This window comes from Prosopis cineraria, unplaced genomic scaffold (assembly GCF_029017545.1).
Source record: "Prosopis cineraria cultivar Desert tree isolate PC_DT_omini unplaced genomic scaffold, ASM2901754v1 PC1251, whole genome shotgun sequence".
NCBI lineage: Eukaryota > Viridiplantae > Streptophyta > Magnoliopsida > Fabales > Fabaceae > Prosopis > Prosopis cineraria.
This window is the reverse complement of record NW_026556576.1, coordinates 22,491-34,201: the sequence shown is the minus strand read 5'-3', so window position 1 is coordinate 34,201 and position 11,711 is coordinate 22,491.

Below are 11,711 nucleotides of genomic sequence, written 5' to 3'. Positions count from 1 at the left end.
CAATTTAAAAAAGTTAGTTAATCATAGTAATTATGTCTGAAAATAAAAAAAATTAGACTAAAATGTTTTCTATGTTAATTGAACATCTTAAATTTCTAATCCTGCGTAATGACTGATTAATGTGGGAGTAGGGTTCTGAGTGGTGAAGTGTTATATTGACTCATTGAAATATTATATGAACAGATATGAGTAGAAAAGCAGAGTTCCTGAATAGAGTGTATGAGCCCTCACTATGCCACACGTTGCGGTGGGTGATAGATGCGCTATGGCGCATGGAGCAGAAATTAGATTAATAGGAATGTGTCCAACTCGAAAACAAAAGGGAGAAATGTGGGAGGAGAGGTTTGGTGTGGAGAAGATAAAAGGCTGTGCTAGGGCAAGCTAAATCGAGAGTAAGGACGGTATCTCTGACTCGTTACTTATTGGGTAAGTCATGTATTACCTTAACCTCCGAATCTACCCTATTTTCTGTTAGTTTTAACTAATGAGAAAATGAATTTAAAAGTTTTAAGGAGTTAATTTCTTACCAAATATTAGTAAAAAGGTTCTTTTGAGTTAAACTAGTGCTTTGTAACTGGTTTAAGTCGAAAGGATAAAGTTTTAAAGTTGTAGGAAAGAATTGCCCTAATCTAGAGAGAAAGAGAGTAGTGAGAGAGAATTGTTAGAAAATGTTAAAGTTTGAAATGAGGGGTGATCAATGGTAATGTGCATAATCGAGTGTGAAATGTAAATTTGATAGTTATTAAGTATTTAAATGCGATAATTGGCACTTTTGGTCAATAGAGAAATTGACTCTGAATGCCAATTTGTAGATTATAGTGTGTGACACATGAATTACGAGAGAGGAGTTTGAATAGGGTTGAAGTTACACAGATAATCCTTTCTATCGAATAGAAGGGTTGAGGTAACCATATAGTTTATTATGTTTATTAACTATTATAATTGTATAAAAGTAAATATCAAATGATAAATTGTGAAGTTATAAGTTTTATGCATGATTGTTATTGAAATGGTTTTCAATGTGAACTTTGCATTATGAAATGAATTTGAAAAGTTATTGACTTTAATGGATATATAAATATATGATATAGAAGTAAATATATTGAGGAAATGTGTATAAGTAGTGAAAATTGTGAAAGAGCATGATTATAGAGGGTGGGAGTTCACCCAAAATATGTGGGGATGTGTGTGTGGAGATATGTGAGTGAAAAATTCATATGGTCAGGCTGACACCATAGAACATCCGGTGCAGCATTATATGAGCTGTTATTATGGGTAATCTAGTACAACATATTATGGGACTGATATCATGAGACATACGGGTAGTCTGGCAACTCAGTAGTGCCCGTTAAGATGCAGTTAACAGTCAACGACATCACTATCACAAGTGAGTGAAGAGGAAAAATCATAGTCTGTAGGTGGGTTAGATCATCTTTAGTTGGGTGTTTCTACCACCGAAAGTGAGCTCAGGTTAACAAATAGTTGATCCAGAAAAGCCTATAGTTTCATGTCAAGGAGCTTTAGAGAATTGGTGGATAGTTGATCATGCTAAGGTGTAAAAGTATTTGAAACATGATTTATATGCAAAAGTGATAATTTAGTTTTGATATACTATGCATATATGTGCAATATGATGATTTCATTTATTTTGACATGGTTATTTATGGTAATAGACATTTAATAAGCTATATTTAGTTACTAAGATTTTTATCTCACCCGTGGTTATTTACATTTTTCAGATTCTGGTACTAGTGGGTCAAATTAAAAGGATATAGGCTAAATTAACATCTCTCGCCTAAAAATTTTGGAAATATGGTGTAATAATTTGTAAATTATTAGCCAGAAGTATGTATAAGTTGTCTTAGAACTTGATCATGTGCATATTGTAGTGAATGCTGTGCTTTTGTGATTTTGAGCTCATTAGCTCTAGTACATGTGCGAAAGATGAAATGATTGGATGGGCTAGTGAATAAATGTAATTATAGGTGATTATGAGAGGGGTGGAGATTATATGTAGTGATTTGGCCATATATGAGATTACAGAAATAAAAATATGAATTTGGCCCAAAAGGTGAAATGTGTGATTTATAGGCCAAAGTTGAGTATATAGGTTATATTGAGCATATATATGGTCAATTAGGTGTGTTATATTCATTTGGATGTGGTCAAGGCCCAAAAAGTGGCTAATGACATTTAGTTTCAAATTGAAACACTTAAGTGATAAAATTTTGTCAAAATATAGTCAAAGTGCACTTTAGTATCCAATTTTTGATAGAAATATCAGATTGGGATGAAACCAGCATCATTAGTTAGATTTTGAAACAAGTTTCATGTGGGCGCTTAAACCATCTCAATTGAACATCGTATGTGAAAATGACATGCATCTAAATTTCGTATCAAAAACTACCATTTGACAGTAAATGCAGGTGTGTGCGTTGCAGCGCATGTACTCGCATGCCACGGCACAGGGCAAGCAACTGTGGCCTTTGTGCCATATGCCGTGATGTATGTGGCACGAGCCGCGGTGCACGGTGCTATTTTAACTTTATTTTTCAGTAATGCATATGTTTTCTAGACCTTTGATGTACAATGTTTGATTGCTTTCGCTGTCTATAATAAAATTTATACTTGAGTAAATTATATAAAGATTTCTAAAAATCTTTTATTAGAATCTCAATATTTTTAATAATTTCAACTCAAATGTTCAAAGTAATTAGCAATTTTGTAGTGGAGCGTATGGTAATATCAACAAGGGTGTTACATTAATTAATATAAGTATGCATTAATTATTTCTCATTAATATAAATTATGAGAGGTAATTTAAAAAATATATAATAAATGCTTATTAAAATATATGATCTTGCTTATATAAAAAAATAAATAAAAGTTGATAGTTTCTCCTACAAATAGAGACAGAGAAAATATTAGCTTCAAGCTGGTTGGCTATTTATTTGTAAATAAGTCCGGAGGTAATATCAAATGAGAACTAAAGCTGAAATAAAATACGTGCTTTCCATTAATTTTTCTAGAAAGTTTATGGGTTTGTCCAATTTTCTTAAACCATGTGCAAAGGGAAAAAAACGTGTGATAGGGTTTGTATTATTTAGATTTGAATTCCTTTTTAAAACATTTAGTATTTGGTTTCAACAATCAAATTGAATTTGAGTTGGGCAAACTGAAAAAAAAAAAAAAAGAATTTGAATTGTATCAAACTAGAGGTGGAAATAGGTTAAGTTGAATTAGGCATAAGTCAAAAAAGCCTAAGTTTGTGTGGTAAGTCAGAGGTCTGACCTTAACTAAAAACATGTATAAGACTTTTTTCACGGCTTAAATCTAAGCCTACCTAAAGCTTGACCTAACCTAAAAACATTTTTAAAAGCCTACTTAAAAGTAAGAAAATTAAATAAGCTCGCAATTTAATTTTAAATGTCTCAAATATACTTTAAAACTATTAACATGCATATATAACTAGATTTATTTTTTACAATATATAATAATTAAAAAGACTTACTGACTCCAATACAATAATAAAGTAATAACATTAAATCAATACATAAGTTCAATTTGACTAAAACAAAACCAAAAATAAAAAAATAGATTGATTAAAAATTAATTGTGAAATGATATGCGTGTGATACATTCAATAGTATGTGTTTGTATAAATAGGCTGACTTATTATGTTTGTAGGTTAAGCATTTAAAAATTAAGTCTAACTTATTTAATTAAATATATATAATTAAAGGCCTAAATTAGGCTTGAGCCTATTTAATAAATAGACTAGGTTGAGTATGAAATAAGCTAAGATGTAAACTCTTGATAAGAGCCCAACGTATTTTCACCCTTATATCAAACCCTATATATGAGAGAAGTTAAATTTCTTTCAATATACAGGATTCAACTTTGAATTTAAAATGTTATTTAGAAAGTATCAAATCATCAATTACTATATGACAATTTGATTGGATCAAATTTAAGCATTATCAAATTTAATTAGCGGGTAGTCCTCTGAACATCTTTTACATTTGCATAGATTCAAACTTAAAGACTTTATAATTAAGCCACTATGATATTTTTCGTTAAGACTAATGTCTATTGGTAAATGCTTGGTTTTTTTTTTTTTAACACATACAATGCATGAGAGAAAATTACGTTGGACAGGTATCACATGTTTGGATAATTTTAGTTTTGTCAATTTCTTTGTCAACACATGCATCTATCTAATTTTCTAGAAAGAAAAATGGTCTACACACAATTTCAAAGAGACATAAAGCATAAAAAAAATTCAACAAATGAACCAATGCATATTTTGATCCGAGTGATGGATTCAAAGTTCAATTTTCTCAAAACAATACTTTGAAATTCACACTTGTCAAAAAACAATGCGCTTTTTAATATGGGGTGGGGGATTGTGCGTAAAATATTCAGAACCCTGTCTTAACATTCGATTAGAAGATAACTAATAAAATATAAAAATAAGCGAAGAATGGAACGTGGAGTATTAAATTATGAATTTTAGAGAAGGACGTTGGAAAATGGAAGTGTATTTGAACAATTGCAGAACCAGTTTGACACGTTTGCGGGAAAACATGTGTGTGAAGATTGAATTGATAATTCGGGCCAAGCTTAACAGACCAGTTTAAACCTGCATAAAAAAACTTAAGGTTAAGTTTATTTATATGAATTTTTTTAAAAAAGTATGATACTTTAAGATCAGTAAAAATTGAGCTCAATCTGAATAAGCCCGACTATTAGAAGTTACAACTCTATATGAGTTGGTAATTGTGACCAAACTCAATGGGCTAGGTTGAATTAGGCCAAAAAAAATTAAGGCTGAGATTAACTATATGAGTTTTTTAAAAGAGTAGAATATTTCAAGCCCAATTCGAATAAACCCGGCCTGCTTGAATTACTGACTTTATGTGGAGATATGGATGCCAACTCACCAATACCATAGCACTCTTAAATCTTGATCCAATTATTAATTTGGCTTGTAACTCATGAAGTTATAGATTTAAATTTTATTGTTGATGCAGAGATTTTATTAATGAGTAATTTATAAGTATCTTAATAAGTGCTTTTTAAGTTTGATGGTTAGTCCAGTAACTTATAACTCACAAGGTTATGATGTGAGTTTAAATCTCACTATTAATGTAAAGATTTTGGTAATAATTTATTTGTAAGTATCTAATAGATGTTCTTTGAGTTTGGATGTATAGTTAATTTTAGTGAACTATAGAAACCTAATTTATCTAAACTTTTCATTAAAAAAATTATATGACTTATTGGAAGAGAAATAGAGAAAAAGTTATATATATATATATATATATATATATGACCTCAATTTCACTTGAAAAAAATTACATTTAGAGCCCTCAAAATAAACATATCTACATATAAAGTCTAAATGATTTTGGGATAACTCTGCAGGCACAAGGTCACATTTGCAAATTACAATTAAGTTCTTTGATAAAAATTAAATGACCAAATTACTCCTCTCATTTTCTTCCATCTCTCTCCTTCTTCTTTATTGCTCTTTCCTCTCTATCTTTCTCTTTGGACGCCTTTAGGAGTTCTAAAACTTATAACATATATTGTGACAAGACATGGGTGTTCATTCGAATATATAGAATTTAGTAACATAGAATGGATCCCTACTTTCATTTCCACATATAACATCTTACTGTTCAACTCTTCAAAGCAAAAAAACAAAAACAAAAACAGAGAGAGAGAGAGAGAGCTTCATGCAAATGAGACTTAATTAGACCATTTCATCAAGGAGCTTAATTGCAAATGGAACTCAAAGGGGTTTGTAGAGTCATATCAGAATTATTTAGGTCTTACATGCAAATATGTCCATTCTAAAGGACGTAAGTTTGATTCTCCCATTTAATTGTTGCATCACTTTTTTTTTTTTCGATGACCAGGGCATAGCCGAATAATGACATTGTATGACTTTGTAATTAAACAATGTGCTTGTACTTTTCATATAACGCCCCAACACATGTTCGATGCTTCCGTTGTTCCTAGGGGTGTTTACAGGACGGGACGAGACCGGAACACCTCCGTCTCATGTCCCGTCCTGAAAAAAAATATGGGGATTGAATTTTGATCCCGTGTCCCGTCCCTTCCCTATAGTTGTCCCGTCCCGTTAAGAGTCGGGACGGGACCAGGACAAGATCGGGACGTCCCGCCATCCCGATAAATAGAATAATATTAAAAAAAGATTTGGATAATAACGTTCATTAAAATTTTAAATCATATAATTTATTAAGTTTAAAATTAAAATAACACAAGCACATAAATAACAATAATTTAAAATTAATTGTTGAATTATATTAATCATAACTACAAATTATAATAATAAATACAAGTGATCTTTGTTATAAAATTAACAATAACAGGCAAGTCAAACACAACATCAAATCATTATTCTTCTACTTTAGTGAAGATGTACTAAGCTAATTACTCTTCTAAAAATAAGCAAGAAATATGTTATAAATAAAGGCTATTAAATAGATAGATATAAAAATAAATTATATTAATATAATTAATATATTATAAAGAAAGATATCGCCATATTTACTCCATGCCATTAAAATTATCAATATAAAAAAACTTTAGTTTTAAATAAGAATTGCAAGTATTAAAATTATAATTGATATAATTAATATAAGTATAAATTATATTAATATAATTAATATATTTAAAATAAAAAATAATATATATAATATTCGGGACAGGACGGGACGTCCCGATGGTAATCCCGTGTCCCGTCCCGTCCCGAACCCCTTTCCTGTCCCGTCCTATAAAGCCCCGTCCCGATTATTTTTGGGTCAGGACAAGACCCGTCCCGATATGATCGGGACGATACCGGACCAATCGGGACAGGTCTAGGCTGAACACCCCTAGTTGTTCCTACCTTTCTCTTCTATTTTCTAGTCATTTCATCTTCTCTTTCCGCCACTTGTTATTTATTTATTTTTTTTTTGTTGGATAACAACATGTCATTCTTACAATTCAAATTCAAGAACTCACTTAAGAATTATTCATTATTTACTTCATTTTATAAGGCATATTTTGTTTGAATGATTTGATGTTGTATAATATAAGGTAAGATGTTTTGAAAAAATAATAATTGATTAATAAAATTTGTTTTAAAATTAACTCACATTTTTAAAAGTTTATATTTTTTTTTAAAAAAATAAGATTCTAGGTTATATCTAACTGACTTCATTGATATTCACAATTTTAGCCTAAAAAATATTATAAAATGAGATAGAGGAAATATTAAGTATCTTGCTGGTCAACCTATAATTTGCATACCTAAATTCTTATTATTGCTTTGATTGAAAAATTAATTTGTTGGTTTTATTTTTCATATTTTTACTGGGAAAATATGAATTTGCTTAAATTAGTTGAATGATAAAAAGATGAATCAATTATTTTTCTATCGAAAAAATTAATGACTCTGGAGTTCTTTTTTTTTTTTTATGATGCTCGTGTGGCAAGTGAGAAAAATATAATATACATTATAGAGTACATTTGAAGAACATATATAAAAGCAACAGAATTTTGATAATGATTATGACTATGATTATGATATCATAAGATTGGTAAAACTTAGAGAGGAAAACCACAATGGAGTGCACGAAATGTCTTTTAAGAGAAAGTGAGGAACAACAATTAATGAACCACCAAAATTAGTTAACGTGTTTATCATAACAACTAAGATTATTGGGTTGGTTTAGTGGTTACTCCAAAAAAAAAAATGAACAAGACAAAAAATATTATTTTTTTACTTAAGAGATTTATTATCTTCTTCATTATCATCATTATCATTACCATTATTCCTAGTCAAAAAGATATATAGTGGAGATTATGAATGGTATCTTGGAAGATCTTAATTTAATTCTAGTAATTCATTTGAAGCTATCAACCTCATTACTAAAAAAATTGCCTTTGCTCAAACTTTGAGAAATCTTGTTGGAGGCATCATAGACTTATTTACTAATACTATCGAGGTCATGTTTATCTCTGGCCATTAAGGCAATCACCTTAGGCCTCACAAAAAAATTATTTATTATACAGGGAATCTATTGATCTTTTCTAATAGAAATTAATTAATATTATGATCTTAATTATAGTATGATATACTAGGACTATATGATATATTATTTGTTGTTTCTATTAGTGAAATCTTATCACTCATTTATTAGAAAGCTAGAGAGAAAAAATGGCCTTGCATATGCTTTGAAATTTAAAAAAAGATTGAAATGAATGTAATTAAACTAGCCATAATGATAATTGTATAATTCATAAATTATATTCCCTCCGTTCAAAAATATAAAGCATTTTTTAAAAAATTAGATATTAAAAAATAAAAGATATTTTTAGTCATTTGAGGTGTAATTATTGCATTTTTTTCAAAAGTACCCCTATTGATAATGACTTTATTTTTATCGTAAGGTATTTAATAAGGGTAAATATGAAAAAATAGAATTAGTTTTAAAATAAATAACTACTTTATTAGGAATAAGATTTGGTTAAAAATATTTTACATTTTTTAATAGAAGGAGTAGCACATTAACCCTCTATAATAATTTCGTATTAGGTCTCCAAACTTCTTCACATGGCCTTAAGTCTATGCTTAGTAGGCAAGAAGAAAAATGGGGGAGAATAGTGAGAGGAAACTAATTTAACTCAGCTTGGCTAAAAAAAGGAAAAAAAAATAGGAGGAAGTGAAAATTGGAAAGAAAATAACATACAAGACTAATATATTTTTCCTACAACTTTTTTCCATGTCATTTCCCCAAATTCTTTCCTCTAAAAATTAAGAAATTTTAAAGAAAAAACTTCATTTTCAAATTTACCTACAAATGGTTTTCGTTTCCTGCTCCCTACCTCCCCATTTTCTTATATTTGGTTTTAATTTAAAATTTTTAGAATATTGTATGTTTGATAATTTTAGAAATAAAATTGAAAATTGGACAAAATAATTTTCAATTATCTTTTCATTCAATTAGTAATATATAATGAAAAATAAATAAATAATATGCTAAAACATAAAGTTTAATCATATATAAATATTTTTATACAAATAATAAGATTATTATTGTCCATATAAAATTAATAATTTTTTATTTTTTCTTGTTTTCTCTTGTTCAATCAACCATTGTGAGGAAAAACTGTATCTCTTTACTTTTTCTTGCTTTATATTTTTTCTTCCCCTATTTTCTCTCGTTTTTTTCTTGTAAACCAAACACTGCGTGAAGATTAGGGTATTATCATGGACCATGTGTTCGAAAAGCCAATAAATATGTTAATTAGCAACTTAGTTTGCAAAATCCAATTTATAATAATCAATAAGTAAATTCCACCTATTAGTTGGCAAAAACGGCTCATGATATAGGGTCCGTTTAGTTTTCCTTCATTTCACATTCAGAAAGCAAAATTTTATTTTCAAAAAGTTGAAAGTTATTTGGGTAGAACATTTTATAGGAAAGCACATCCTGAAAGTACATTTAAACAATAGTTGAAAGTGAATTTCTGAACCGTAACTATTTGAAGCTTTTAAAAAGTGAATTTGAAAAGTAAGATGCTATTTGACCATACTACTTTAAGTTTAATCTCTTATTCTTTTATTTTAAAAATAGTTAATTCATTAAAAATATAATTATTATTTTAATAATAATAATTAGGTATCAATTTTTTTAGTATTATAAATTGAGTAATTAATCATGTTAATTTTTAGCATTAATGTATAACAAAATTACAAATATTTATTACATCTTTTAAAATTATAAATTAAAAAATACAAATAATTGGAGATCAAATTTTTAGCATTATAGATCAAAATTTATATTATTAAAAATCTTTATTATATTTTTTTAAATATTTTAAATATATTATATTTGTATAATAAAAATTATAAATCATTATAAATTAATATTCTTTTTAGTAATTGTATATTTAAAAGCACATTTTACTATCATAAACCAAATAACTTTCAATGTATCAAATTGAATTTTAAAAAAATATAATTAAATATAAATTTTATTATAATAACTAATTTTTATTAAATAAATTTTTATTAAATAAATTTTTAATAAATTAAAAACCAAACCCACACATAATTGCCAAGGAAATTATCATCAATCATCCTCTCTCTCCCACGATATGAAATGACACAAGGCTTTGACGTTGGCGGCGGCGGCTCATGATGATACCAATAAAGATTGAGGTCAATAAAAGAAGTTAATTTTTTATAACGTCATAAATTGATATTCAATTTAATATATGATAATGCCGCAAAACTAATTCTAGCAAGACAATATTTGTGGGTGATTAAAAAAAAAATCAACTTATGACAAAATGACAGTGTTGTTGACATTTTTATTTCATTGACCTTCCGGTGGGGAGGTTGGTGGGTTTAGATTGGGATGTTATTGTGGACCATGTTTTTAAGAAAATCAATGAATATGCTAATTTAACTCGCAAAATGACATTTTATATTTCATTAATCTCTCATAACAAATAATAATGTAAATTTAAAAAGATGATACATATTTTTTTATTATTATCAATGACATGTTAGTAAAAACTCGAATGCAATAGATTAAATTAACCCAAAGAAAAACTTTTCAATAGATCAAAACGAATTATTTTATTTATAGTAGACTAAATAAAAAAATTAAAATTTAACAAAGTTTATTCATGCATATGCATTTAGTAAAAATGAGATTCAAATTGTTCAAGGACATGAATTCTGATATGAGGATCTCATTAATTTACAGCTACTTTTTTCAGACTACAATATAAGGCATTTTTTTTTTAAATTCTACTTAATTTAAAATATAGTAGGAAATTAGGTAGGTGTTATACATTGTTTTTCAATTATCCCTTTATTTTATTCAATAATTAATGAGAGTGTTTTGAAAAAGTCAAATGTTATATTTATTATACTCAATAGCACAATTAAAAAGATGTAAAATTTAAAAAAAATTAACATTTTAACCAATTTTTTTAAGAAACATAAATTAATGAAGAGTAACTTATATTGTAATGTAAAAAGAATACTTTATAAATATGTTTTGAATTGTAAGACAGCCACAAATCAGAAGGAATCTTTCAAGACTAAACTAACATAGATTTTTGGTGCTTAAAACAAAAAGGCATTTTTTTTTTGTAATTGACAAAAGTAACCACAATGAAGGATTAAGCATTGAGGTATAGTCATGTTTTTAATTAAATATTAAATGTCATCGTCGCGTATCTATACCTTCATTGGAATAAAATAGCACCGTAAGTGCCTTCCAATGTTGCTTCTCCATTATCATGAGGTGTCCAAAGCATCCACTTCTCGCCCTTGAAGTGTCTGAATGGCCATTCACAATCTTCATTATCATTTTGTCACTAACCATTAAAACCCACTATCCTCCTTCACTTTTTCCCCCCTTCCAGGAGCACCAAAGACTAATCTTATTTTAAATATGAAGCACGAAAGTCAAGCTCCTCCCATTTAAATTTAGGATTAAGGTGGAAATCTATTCATAAAATATTTTGCGATGAACTACTGATATTCTTAATTCAAATGGTATAATTTTGCCCATGAACTTTAAAAACAATGCAAAAATCCTCAACCCGTAATGGAAGCCAACGTATGTTAAGTAAGAATTGTGGATCACACCTATTATGCCATGTATAAATGGGTT